General features: G+C 37.2%; 1 pseudogene; it reads right to left on the bottom strand.

The window, feature by feature from the left end:
• Positions 1 to 11,673: 11,673 nt before the first annotated feature.
• Positions 11,674 to 13,380, bottom strand: LOC122679079 (annotated as a pseudogene).
• Positions 13,381 to 13,861: the final 481 nt, after the last annotated feature.

Here is a 13,861-nt window from a genome sequence, read left to right as displayed (position 1 = left end):
GTTTCTCTTCACTTTCTGCTATAAGGGTGGTGTCATCTGCATATCTGAGGTTATTGATATTTCTCCCGGCAATCTTGATTCCAGCTTGTGCTTCTTCCAGCCCAGCGTTTCTCATTATATACTCTGCATATAAGTTAAATAAGCAGGGTGACAATATATAGCCTTGACATACTCCTTTTCCTATTTGGAACCAGTCTGTTGTTCTATGTCTAGTTCTAACTGTTGCTTCCTGACCTGCATATAGGTTTCTCAAGAGGCAGGTCAGGTGGTCTGGGATGCCCATCTCTTTCAGAATTTTCCACAGTTTATTGTGATCCACACAGTCAAAGGCTTTGGCATAGTCAATAAAGCAGAAATAGATGTTTTTCTGGAACTCTCTTGCTTTTTTGATGGTCCAGCAGATGTTGGCAATTTGATCTCTGGCTTCTCTGCCTTTTCTAAAACCAGCTTGAACATCTGGAAGTTCACGGTTCACATACTGTTGAAGCCTGGCTTGGAGAATTTTGAGCATTATTTTACTAGCGTGTGAGATGAGTGCAATTGTACGGTAGTCTGAATATTCTTTGACATTGCCTTTCTTTGGGATTGGAATGAAAACTGACCTTTTTCAGTCCTGTGGCCACTGCTGAGTTTTCCAAATTTGCTGGCATATTGAGTGCAACACTTTCACAGCATCATCTTTCAGGATTTGAAATAGCTCAGCTGAAATTCCATCACCTCCACTATCTTTGTTCATAGTGATGCTTTCTAAGGCCCACTTGACTTCACATTCCAGGATGTCTGGCTCTAGGTGAGTGATCACACCATCGTGATTATCTGGGTCATGAAGATCTTTTTTGTACAGTTCTTCTGTATATTCTTGCCACCTCTTCTTAATATTTTGTGCATCTGTTAGGTCCATACCATTTCTGTCCTTTATTGAGCCCATCTTTGCATGAAATGTTCCCTTGGTATCTCTAATTTTCTTGACAAGATCTCTAGTCTTTACCATTCTGTTGTTTTCCTCTAATTTCTTTGCATTAATCGCTGAGGAAGGCTTTCTTATCTCTCCCTGCTATTCTTTGGAACTCTGCATTCAGATGGGAATATCTTTCCTTTTCTCCTTTGCTTGTCGCTTCTCTTCTTTTCCCAGCTATTTGTAAGGCCTCCTCAGACAGCCATTTTGCCTTTTTGCATTTCTTTTCCATGCGGATGGTCTTGATCCCTGTCTCATGTACAATGTCACGAACCTCCGTCCATAGTTCATCAGGCACTCTATCAGGTCTAGTCCCTTAAATCTATTTCTCACTTCCACTGTATAATCATAACGGGTTTCATTTAGGTCATACCTGAATGGTCTAGTGGTTTTCCCTACTTTTTTTTATTTAAGTCTGAATTTTGCAATAAGGAGTTCATAATCTGAGCCACAGTCAGTTCCTGGTCTTGTTTTTGCTGACTGCATAGAGCTTCTCCTTCTTTGGCTGCAAAGAATATAATCAATCTGATTTCGGTGTTGACCATCTGGTGATGTCCATGTGTAGAGTCTCCTCTTGTGTTGTTGGAAGAGGGTGTTTGCTATGACCATTGCGTTCTTTTGGCAAAACTCTATTAGCCTTTGTCCTGCTACATTCTGTACTCTAAGGCCAAATTTGCCTGTTACTCCAGGTGTTTCTTGGCTTCCTACTTTTGCATTCCAGTCCCCTTTAATGAAAAGGACATCTTTTTTGGGTGTAGTTTCACACAACAGTAGGATATAAATTCTATTGAAGTGCCTATAAACTAGGAGACACTAGAATATATCTAGGGCCATAAGACAAGGTGCAAACATTTCATGGTCTGAAGGCATTGAAATTAAAGAGAGTCTGTTCTCTTATCACTGTGAAATTATGTTAGCAATCAATATCAAAAGCTATTTGATAATAACCCACATATTTTCAAGTGCAATGTGTCATTTACCAAGAGAGATCTTTGACTTAAACATTAAAAGTCTCATTAAAGTTAGAAGATTGAAAAAACACAGAGGGTAATTGCAGAGAAGAAAGCAGTTAAATGAGAAGTTAATATCAAAATGAAAAATTCATATAAAAGATACTCCGAAAACTCCATGTATTTGGAAATTAAATATCCACTTTTAAATGATTGGTATATCTAAGAAGCCATAAGAAAGAAAATTAGAAACTATTTCACAGGGTCTTTTTATTGTTATAGGACATGAGATGGATCTTGTGGTTTCAAAGATGTGTTAGACGTGAGTTCCTTGACTCTAGAAAGGAGGATGCTAGGCACTTGGCATTTTGTCATTTCATACTAAGACTGGCTCTTGAGGAACTTTCAAGATATGAGCAGGATGAAGAGGGGCTATTTTTGATGCATGACTGTCCTCCAAGAAAAATACCCATCCCCCCCCACCCATGGTTAGGTGGAGTAGTAGTTTGTTTTATAGATTTACATCTTTTTATTTTAAAATTTTTTTTAATGTTTATTAAATTTCTAAAAGGAGTCACCATCTTTTAAAATTTTTCATAGAAGTTTTATTAGGCAGCTTGTTGTGATTGAGCAGTGTGGGGGAGGGGCTGCAACTCTTTTCTCTTAACTCAGCCCAACTTCCCATTGCTTATTTTTTAGAAAGCCCTACGGAGTTGCTAGTCATCAGATATTATTGAAACCCCATGTAAAATAACCAGAACATTTGTATTTTGTTTCCCTATGGATTATGCAAGGGTTTCCAAAATAATGTAAAATATATTTGGCTTGCACTTTGTGAACCTAACATGAAAAAAACCCACAAAATAGTCCTCCCCACCCCCAACAATATATGAACCTAGGACACAGCTGGTTTTGTCAATTAGGCCACTAATAAGGAAATGATAGAGAACCAAAAGCCCAAAGAATGGATCCTCTTTATAAACAAACAAAATGCCCATCTATCAAGTAGAATGATTATAGTCAGAGAAGTGCTTATAAAACAATGTAGTCTAATCAGTGAGGCATGTGCTTGAAAGCAGATAGACTGGGGCTTCAGCGTCGCTTCACCTTTCCCTCACCATACTACTGGCAAATTATTTGTCCTTTCCAAGCACTGCTGTTTTTCTTTCAGGTATAAAAAGAGGAATAATGGCAATTTTCATTTATTTATATTCTCCATGTGTTGAGCGCCTATTACAAGCTATTAATACATACTCTCCTGGGGCCAAGGAAATAGCAGCGAAGAAAACAGATGAAAATCTGTCTTTGTGGAAAGCACCTTTCAATGAAGGTGAAAAAAGATAAGCAGAACAATTTAACAAATACAGAGTGTACTGAATGATGACAATGAGATAAGTCTGTAAGATAGGAAGGACTAGGGAAAGTTATTTCAAGTAGTGTGGTTAAAACACCCTATCTATAATGGTAACAATTGAGTAAACTATTTTAAAGATGAGGCAGTGAATAGATCACAGTGGGTGAAGACATTTCAGGAAAACAGAATGTGGGTCTGTTTCTTTTGGCCACTAAGCTGCTGTTCTCCAAAATAAGAACACTTTGCTCTTGTTTGCAATGTCCCATTAGAATCAACTTGGATGTCAACTTCAGTGAACCTGGATTCAAGGTTATCCTTCCCATAAGGGATAGAATTGGAGGTTTCTCCAATTGGTATTGGAATTAGTAGAAAACTATACGGACTATGACCAAGATCCATTATATGTATTGTAGGATAGAAACAGTTCAGAAATGAAGAAATGGAATTTTAAATTCTTAGACTGGTAATTCTCCTAATCTATAATCAATCATGAAAGCAGGAAAGAAGAAGGAAAAAAAAAAAAAAAGCATCAATGCTGTTCTGAATGCATGTTTAAAAAAATTAAACAGAATCACAAACACTAGGCTCTGGAGAGTCATTTTCCAGGTGTTTTCCTTCGCAAATAATGGTTTTGTTTTTCTTTTTTAATTCTCTAGAAAAATTCATGCTAAGAAAGACCATATACTGGAAAGTCTAACTTAAATCAATACTAGTAAGTTAATATTCAATCAATTTATTAAATATTATTAAACTTATACTACTATTGAGTTGAATATTTAGTTGATTATTAAATATCAAATTTAGAGCCTACAGGATAACCTTCATTTTTAATTTGTAGGAAAAGCTTAACAAATACCCCCTGCCTTACTTATAGGCATCTGATAAACGTCTCTGGTTATTTATCCACTGGTTATTGAATGGGAACCTGCTATGAATCACTTTGTAAAGCAAATCAAGTGCCCTGAATGCTTATATATTTATATATTGGATTTTTCCAGAATGGGGAATATCTGTTTCTCCAGCAAGAAGGACAACTCAGTGCTACAAAAAAATAAAACTAGTTACTCCATTTCTTTAGTTCACTCTGTCTTGCTCAGGTTAGTTCCTGTGGTCCAGAGAAGAGCGTAGTTGAAGCCACCGTCAGAATGCATTGCACCCATCACTGGGGAAGTGAGCAAGGATTGGCCTGTTCTTTGCTTTGTTTCAGTTTTCTTTCCAGTCATCCTGATGAACCCAGAGGGTGGATAAGTAGCCCATGTTAAATAGCTCATGTTCAAACCATGACCCTGGGAACCCAGAGGAAGCCTGTTCCACCTCTCTGTCACACAAGAATCCAGGTGTGTGTGGTTTTGCTCTTTGCTTCGCTGTGGATTTCTCTTCCACCTGTCCCCAGGATTGTTGTTTCTCCCTCCAAAGCATGAATACTTGATCCTGTCCTCCAATTTAGCCAAACTCACTTTCCCTGTGCAAGCTACAATTGAAGGAAGCTGCGTTGTGTGTGCAACATAGCCGAAGCAAAAGCATGCTGGAGAGGCTGTGGAGGAAAAGGACTCCTACACTGCTGGTGGGGATGTAAATTGATGCAGCCACTCTGGAGAACAGCAGGAAGGTGCCTTAAAAGAATTAAAAATAGAGTTATTATATGATCCTGCTATCCCCACTCCCAGACATATATCCAGAGAAAAACCATAATTTCAAAAGATACATGTACTTCTATGTTCATTACAGTACTATTTGCAATAGCCAAGACAAGGAAGCAACCTAAATGTCCATCAACATATGAATGGATAAAGAAGACGTGATATATATGTATATTTATACAGTGGAGCATTACTCAGCCATAAGAAAGAATGAAATAATGCCATTTGCAGCAACATGGATGGACCTAGAGATTATCATACTAAATGAACCAGATGGAGAAAAATAAATATCATATGGTATAGCTTATATTTGAAATCTGAAAGAAAAAAAAGAAAGAAACAAATAAACATTTCCAAAGCTCAGACACAGAAAACAAACATTTGGTTACTAAAAGGGAAAGGAGCGGGAGGGATAAATTAAGAGTTTGGGATTAGCAGATATAATCTACTATATATTAGCTAAACAGGAAGAAGGTCCTGCTATATAGCACAAGGAATTATATTGAGTATCCTGTAATAAATCTTAATGAAAGGAATATGAAAAAGAATATATATGATATACATATAACTGAATCACTGTGCTGTATACCTGAAACTTATGTGATATTATTAATCAACTGTACTCTCAATTTAAAAATTGTTTAAAAAAGCAGAGGCTTTCAGTTTTGTGCTGGGCCATTTGTAACCCCATTTGTATAGCTCTCTGTGAATTCATACTTAGCACTTATACCTGGCCACTTTTAACAGAGGATGCACTGTAAATAGAATGTCAGCCTGGAAAACTCAGAATTATGAGTTATTATACAGAATGTTGGGCTGATGCCACTTCCTCCCATCCACCACCTCCATTTCTTGGTCTTAAAAAAGCCACCATGATAAAGCCATGTTCTATCTATTGGTATGGCCTTTAATTTTTTTATTATTATTATTAATGCCTTAATTTCACCTGCCACTAAGTTCACTTCCTAAAAATGGTGAATTTTCTGAAAATTTTTGGTAATGATGGTAAATGATGGTAAACGATGTAAATATGGTAAAGCATAAACTATTAACATTCACATACAAGGGTTAACTGTATAAGGGGATTCTCTGGAGGCTCAGACAGTAAAGAATCTTCCTGCAATGCAGGAGACCCAGATTCAATCCCTGGGTCAGGTAGATCCCCTGAAGAAGGGAATGGCTATCCACTCCAGTATCCTTGCCTGGAGAATTTCATGGACAGAGGAGCCTGGCGGGCTACAGTCCATGGGATCACTAAGAGCTGGACATGACTGAATAGCTACAGAGTCATAGGCATTTGCAGTAACCAGATATCTATGTGTAGAAGTAAATTTGAGATGATATGAGTGAGGCACCTTTCTTACTATCTTAATGCTATTGTCCCACTCATGTCCACTGCCACACCAACTTCCATGCCAGTAATCTCTAGATTACTTAGGAATTTAGGAACTCCTCCATCAGGGCTTAATACGGTACCCTATGTAGAGATGCCGAGATGCTTCCTTCAACTCCCTGTACACAGTAGTTTCTCTCAGGTGGAGAAATGGAGAAAATAATATTTCTGCAAACTCTAGATCCCCACCCCCCAAATTGTTATGATTTGAAACCCTCCTACCAGATCCACCCAATAATCTGTTGGGAGTTGAAACAATAAGACATCTGGTAAATTCGAAACCAGTAGAATAAGTATATTCCTTATTGAAGAACCCAGAGACTGAGAACTTCCTTTCCATACAGTTTTTGACAGTCCCATTTGAAACAACCTCTGGTCAAAATACAGCAGCCTGGGTGTATGGCTTAATCATGGAGTAAGGTATTTCATATTAATTTTAGATTTAAAAAAATGGAGATGAGAATTTGCATAAACTTTCCAATTCTTTTTCTTTTCTTCCTTCTTGTAAAGTGGGATTGGAAGATCAGAGGTACCTGTCTCTCTATTCCTTGAATTGGCATTAAATGGCATTCTGCTAAAAAGCTCAAGGAAAATTCTGTGGTTGTCTTCTCAAATGCATCCCAAGTTGACAATGTATTATTAAAGCAGATGAAAATTTAGTGATCTGAGTTCAAGCCACAATATGACTTCCAATCACTTCACCTTTCTAAGAGTCAAGTTATTTATCAAAAATCAGATAAAGGTAACACTCTCACAAGATAGTTAAAAACACTAGATGATGTGTTTTATATGTGTTTAGAATACATATAAATGTATATTTATATTTATACACACACACATATATATATAAGTTTATTAGTTCCTCTTTTAATTCTAGAACTGTCTTTGTTTACCTAAAGTAAGTAATTTAATCTCATAGCTATTGCATCTATAAAAATAAATTGGATTATATCAGTGGTTCTCAACTGGGGCAAGTGGTCATTTGTCATTGTCTGAAGACAGCTTTATTTGCCACAATTGGAAGGTGTGTGTTACTGTCATGGAGTGGATAGAGAGCCAGAAATGTTGCTGAACATCTTACAATGTGTAGGAAAGCCTCCTACAATTATCTGGGTCAAAGTGTCAGTAGTGCCAAGATGAGAAATCCTGGATTAGACGACCACTGAAAATGTGTAATAACACTAAGACTTTCCCCTGACCCCCTCCCAAGATGTTATTGCTTCAATTACAAATAGTTGTTGAGTAACAATGGCTTCTCATTACAGTTGAAGAAAATCTAAAATCTTGGCCACGACCTACAAAGTTCTATGTGATCTGGCCCTGGCCTGCTTCTGTGGCCCCATCTCAAGCTACTTTCATCAGCAGTCACTCTGGTCTAGTCACTCGGGCCTTTATGATGTACCTTCAATATAGTCCACTGTTCAGGGATTTAAATGTTTATTACACTAGAAATCTTGTCCTCCGGTTTCTGCTTTTTCATCTTATTTAGTTCACAGCTCTGCTCAGATCTCACTCTATCTGACCTTCTGATGTGAAATGCCACCATGTTTCAGGTTTATCCACCTATGTTTTGGCCACTTTATTTTTGTTCACATAGTCATTCCTAGTGCTGAGTATGGAAAAGGTTCTCAAGAAACACGTGTCAAATGGAAAACTTCGGGTCTTATGTCAGACACTTTTTTTTTGGTCTATGCTCTTTGAATTCTTTTCTACTTTTAAATACTGATTTTAATTTTGTAATTGTAACATGGAAGATGTCAGACATTTTTAATACAAATAACAATTAAAGGAGGAAAGATCTTTTAAGGATTACAAATGTTATTGATTTTCTTCTCACAGAGGTAAAAGGAAATAGTGCTTTCCAAGTAATTATCATACTACAAAGATAATGATGGTTTAATTAGGGAGATAGAAGTTTATAGGAAAAGGTTCAAGTTTGTAGTATTTATTTTGGGGACTAATTATTGACAGAACAATACATTTTGTGTGCTTTTTTTGTTTTGTTTTTTTTTTTTATTTTGCTTTGGTTTGTCTCACAGTGCAAGTGTTTCTCTAACCTGCCCCCACCCCCAACATAGCATGTTAGGGTCCCACCAACTCCTATGAAAGCAAGGCCAGATATTAGATCTGCTTGTGTTTAAATTCTTGTCACTAGGGCAAAGATTTCACAGCATTTGTTAATTTAATAACCTTCTGAATCAGTGTGATTCATTTGGTGTTTTCTTTTATCTGCCTGTTTATTTATATGAGCACAGTAAGAGTTGCTGACTAATACATGAAGAACTTAGTGTGTGGTTAATAAAATGGTCCTAAATTATACTGAGACTCAGGGGCTTTCCTGGTGGCTCAGACGGTAAAGCATCTGCCTACAAAGTGGGCGACCCAGGTTTGATCCCTGGCTCGGGAAGATCCCCTGGAAAAGGAAATAGCAACCCACTCCAATACTCTTGCCTGGAAAATTCCATGGACAGAGGAGCCTTGTAGGCTACAGTCCATGCGATCGCAAAAAGTCGGATACGACTGGGTGACTTCAATTCTTCAGAAAAAGACTCTATTTTCAGGAGATCTTATATATCCTCTGGGGTTACAACTTGTATGTCAGAAATATCTAATTGTCTCTATCAGTTTGCCAACAGATATCAAGAAACAATCATTACTCAGTTTACTTCTCCAGGTTTAGCCTGACCATTGCAGGAATATTCTTTTTATTCAGAGATCTCCAAGTTTGTCTGTACTCCTGGCCTACCAGAAGGGAACATTACTTAGCTTCCTGTAAAGCTGAGAGTTCTTTAGTGATAGACCAGATAACAAGACAATTACCACGGGGGACATTTTTGCTATCAATTTTGACATCTAAATTTTCTATGTTACCGCAAATTTCTAAAATGAATCCAGGTTTCTTCTGCACATAGAAAGCATACATAGGGACTTCTCTGGTGGTCCAGTGGTTAAGACTTCACCTTCCAACACAGGGGATGAAGGTTTGATCCCTGGTCAAAGAGCTAAGATCCCACATGACTTGCAGGGCCAAAATACCAAAACATAAAACAGAAGTAACAATGTAATAAATTCAATAAAAATGATCTATGTATATATACATACATACATACATACATATATATATATATATATATATATATATATATATATATAATTAGAAAAAAGATCAAGAGAATGAGAAGACACATCACATACTGGGAGAAAATGTTTACAAAAGACATATCCAATAAAGATTGTTACCTAAAATATGCAAAGAACTCTTACAATTCAGTGATTAGAAAATGAACAAACCTGACCAAAAAATGGGCAAAATCTATAAAATGATATCTCACTATACAGATGGCAAAAAAGCCCATTTAAAATAGCAATAGGATATCACTACATATTCCATAGGGTCACACAGAGTCAGACACTACTGAAGCAATTTAGCACATATACATATTTCTTAGATTGGCCAATACTTGGAGCATTAACAATACCAAGTGTTGGAGAGGAGATGGAACAATAGGAACACTCATTTATTGCTAGGGGAAAGTCAGACGGTACAGCCATATTAGAAGATTGGTTGTCAGTTTCTTACCTAATTAAACATAATCTTACATCATTCTATCCAGCGATCACCATATTTAGTATGTATTTATTCAAATGAGTTGAAAAGTTATGTCCATGCAAAAACCTGCACACAAATGTTTATAGCAACTTTATTCATAATTGCCAAAATGTGGAAGCAATCAAGATGTCCTTCAGCTGGTGATTGGATAAATAAACTGTGGTACATCCATACAGTGGGATATTAATCAGCACTAAAAAGAAATAAGCTATCAAGCCATGAAAAGACATGAAAGAAACTTATGCATATTACTAAGTGAAAAATCCACATCCTATATGATTCCAAATTTATGACATCCTGGAAAAAGCAAAAGTTTGAAGACATTAAAAAAAAAAAAATCAGTGATTGGGACTTCCCTTGTGGTCCAGGGGTTAAGACCCCATGCTCCTAATGCAGGGGACCTGGATTGATTCAAGGTCAGAGAACTAGACTCCATGGGCCACAACTAAGAGCTTATGTGTCATGACTAAGACTTGACGCAGTCAAAAAAAAAGAAAATCAGTGGTTGCCAAGTGTTAGGAGGTCTGGAGGAATGAATAGACAGAACACAGGATTTTTAGGGCAGCGAAGTTATTCTGTATGATGCTATGATGGTAAATACGTCACAACGTACTTGTCAAAATGCATAGAATGTAAACACCATGAGTGCATCCTAATATAAACTGTGGATTTCTGTTATAATGTTGTGTAGGCTCAAGGATTATAACAAATGTACCACTCCAGTGTGAAATGTTGATGGTGGGGAAGGCTGTTTACCGGGGCTGGAGTAGAGGAGTAGGGGAAATAATAGAAACTCTGTACTTTTTACTCAGATTTGCCGTGAACATAAAACTGCTCTAAAAATAAGTTCTGTTACAAAAAGATAAAGAAAAGGTGTAGGAATGTTGGTTCCCATTCTGGGCACAGCATTTGAGATAGAATAGCTACCATCCATTGAAAAGTAATGCAAAAGGAATTTGGCATAGACATAAGGAAAGATATAAGGAAAAACAGGTTCTGGTAAGATCTACAATTAAGTGCTAAATATGGCCCTTGAAGGAGTGTGTTTTCATTGAGGTGGTCTGCTAATTGATCAAAAGGTTTAACGTTGAATGCTTTCTTAAATATCAAGCCAATATCCCAAGGTATCTTTAGCTTCTCCTCCATTCTTGAGCCAGGTACGTAGTATCTTCCAAATGAAGGTGAAAGTTGAGCTGCTTGATTTTTTGCAGTAACAGCATTTCTGGGAGGATGGATTGATTTTTGGATCACTTTCCCCCACAGGCTTGGAGTAACCACTTGTACCCAGTAGAGATGCAATTAGTAGTTTTTTTTAAAGTGTAATATGAATTTATTCCATGACATTTTCCTCATTGCAGATATTTTAAAATGAATTTAAATAATCAGTGTTTCATAAAAAGTAAATACATTAGAAGAATTTAGATAATACCTGTAATATAGATGGCTTTACTCTGAATATCCACTTTTGTTTTCACTGCAAAGATCCTTTTTTTAAAAGTTACATAAAAATTATAGATTGCTGCATCCTACACTTCCTGTGTCTCATCTGCATTCAGTCATGTCCAACTCTTTGCAACCGCGTGCACCACAGCCTGCCAGGCCTCTCTCCATGGAATTTTCCAGGCAAGAATAATAGTGGATTGCCATGCCCTCCTCCAGGGGATTACCCCAACCCAGGGATTGACTGTGTGTCTCTTGTATTGGCAGGAGTATTCTTTCACCATTGCACCACCTGGGAAGTGTCCTGTGTCTCAAACATTTTAAATCAACATCAAGCTTTTCCCTCAACTCTAAATGTTAATGATATTTGCTTCTGTTTTTAAATGGGAAGTGTATACATTTTTTAAAACAGTGACATTTAGGTCTTCTCTGCCTGATTCTTCAGAAAAAAATGTTTCACGCTGAGTTTGAATAGCAACTGAGGGTCTGGTCCAGAAAGCAGTAGGTAATTACAGAGAACCAGCGGTACACATCTGTCAGCTCAATTTCCATGAAAAGGGTATTCCATACCCTTTCTGGAAACTTGAGATGACCATGGAGGCTACCTGCAAATTCCATCTGCTGTCAAAACCCTGGCCTGGCCCTGATATCCACACAAGGCTTTGCAGCAAGCTGTGGTCCAATTTTGTCAGTTTCAGCCTCCGATGTCCTACTGTATGGTCAATCAAACACATGCTCCTGCAATATAGATTTTCCCCAAAGTGCCAAACCATCTCAAGGACAAATGGCCCAGCTCACTCTGTGAAAAATCAAACCTAAGAAATCCGCTAAATCAGCCAAGCTAGTCTTTTATTGCAGGCTACCCAAGTACTGCATGTTCTATTTCATAGCCTAGAAGGAAGAAAATTTGATGAATACCAGTTACACTATGTACAAATCTAGTGAAGATAAATATTTGTCCATTTGGAATCACAAAAGGAGTGCTGACTTTGGCAGCACATATACTCAAATTGGAATCACAAAAGCTTTTATCTGGGGAATCAACCACATGAATAATCCCGTTGATCTCACAGATCCCTAGAATATCTTTATCGCATTCAGTTACATGATAAACCATGTCTTGTCCTTAACGGTGAAGTATTGTCTGTCTTTCTTTTTTTTCTTTCCTATTTTATTGAAGTGTAGATGATTTACCATGTTGTATTAATGTCTGCTATACAGCATAGTAATTCAGTTAAACATATAGGTTATTTTTCATTTCTTGTCCATTACGATTTATGACAGGATACTGAATATAATTCCCTGTGCTATACAGTAGGACCTTGTTAGTTATTCATTCTATATATACTAGTTTGCATCTGCTAATCCCAAAGGCCAAGGGGGAGAAGGCAGGGGAGAGAAGGATTGACAGTTTGGTTCTCTTTCTCAGCGTATCATTTTAAAATTCTTCCATCCAAAGCTCATGTTCCAGTTCTGATAAAATTCTGAGATATTCTTTCCCCAATTATAGTAGCTTGCTCTTTCCCATGATTGGACGTATTTTCAGTTGAGTGAAATAAAGCCACTACAAGTAGTAACTCAAATAATAACTTCCATTTTTGTCTTCCTTACACATTCTTTAAATAGTTCCTTCTTGTTAGGAAGAAGTGTTTGCCACCATTTCCTTATACCCAAGAATACTTACAATGATTACAAGTAGTTTCTACACTGGTTTAAGAATTATCAAGAGAGGAATTGGACAAATTGAAACTGTGAAATTAGGAAACTCCTGATGTCACTTATGGGAGAACAATTTGGAAGACACAATTTTGGAAGAGCAGAGATGAACACAACTTCTTTTATCTGTGGCTGCTTTGAAAAAGAGTCATAATTTTTGGATAGTCCTCCAAATTTCCTTACTTTCGGTACTCTAGAGGCATACTGTTCTTTTGTTACAGAAGGTCCTATAGAAATAAAAATTTCCAAGCAGAAAAGGAAACTTATCACACTGATTTATTCCCAGGCCCGGGTACTTGCTGTATGGTTTGTTGTTGTTCATTGCTAAGTCATGTCCTATTCTTTGCAACACCAGACCTCCTTGTCCTTCACTATCTCCTGGAGTTTGCTGAAACTCATGTCCATTGAGTCAGTGATGCCATCCAACCATCTTATCCTCTGTTGTTCCCTTCTCCTCCTGCCATCAATCTTTCCCAGCATCAGAGTCTTTTCTAATTAGTCAGTTCTTCCCATCAGATGGCTGAAGTATTGGAGCTTCAGCTTCAGCACCAGTCCTTTCAATGAATATGCAGCATTTCCTTTAGTCAATTCCTTTAGGATTGACTGGTTTGATCTCCTTGCAGTCCAAGGGACTCTCAAGAATCTTCTCCAGCACCACAATTCAAAAGCGCTGATTACGGCTAGTGTGTTACATTTTCTCCAGTTGGTCAGTGAATTAAATCAGAAGAAAAAACAATTTATCAGACTGCAGTTCACAGGTGAAGCTTATCTTTCTTTTTTGATTAAAAAAAAGTTATTTGTCT

Source organism: Cervus elaphus, chromosome 21, assembly GCF_910594005.1.
Source record: "Cervus elaphus chromosome 21, mCerEla1.1, whole genome shotgun sequence".
NCBI lineage: Eukaryota > Metazoa > Chordata > Mammalia > Artiodactyla > Cervidae > Cervus > Cervus elaphus.
Note: the sequence above shows the minus strand (reverse complement) of the source record. Positions and strands in the feature narration are given on the sequence as shown.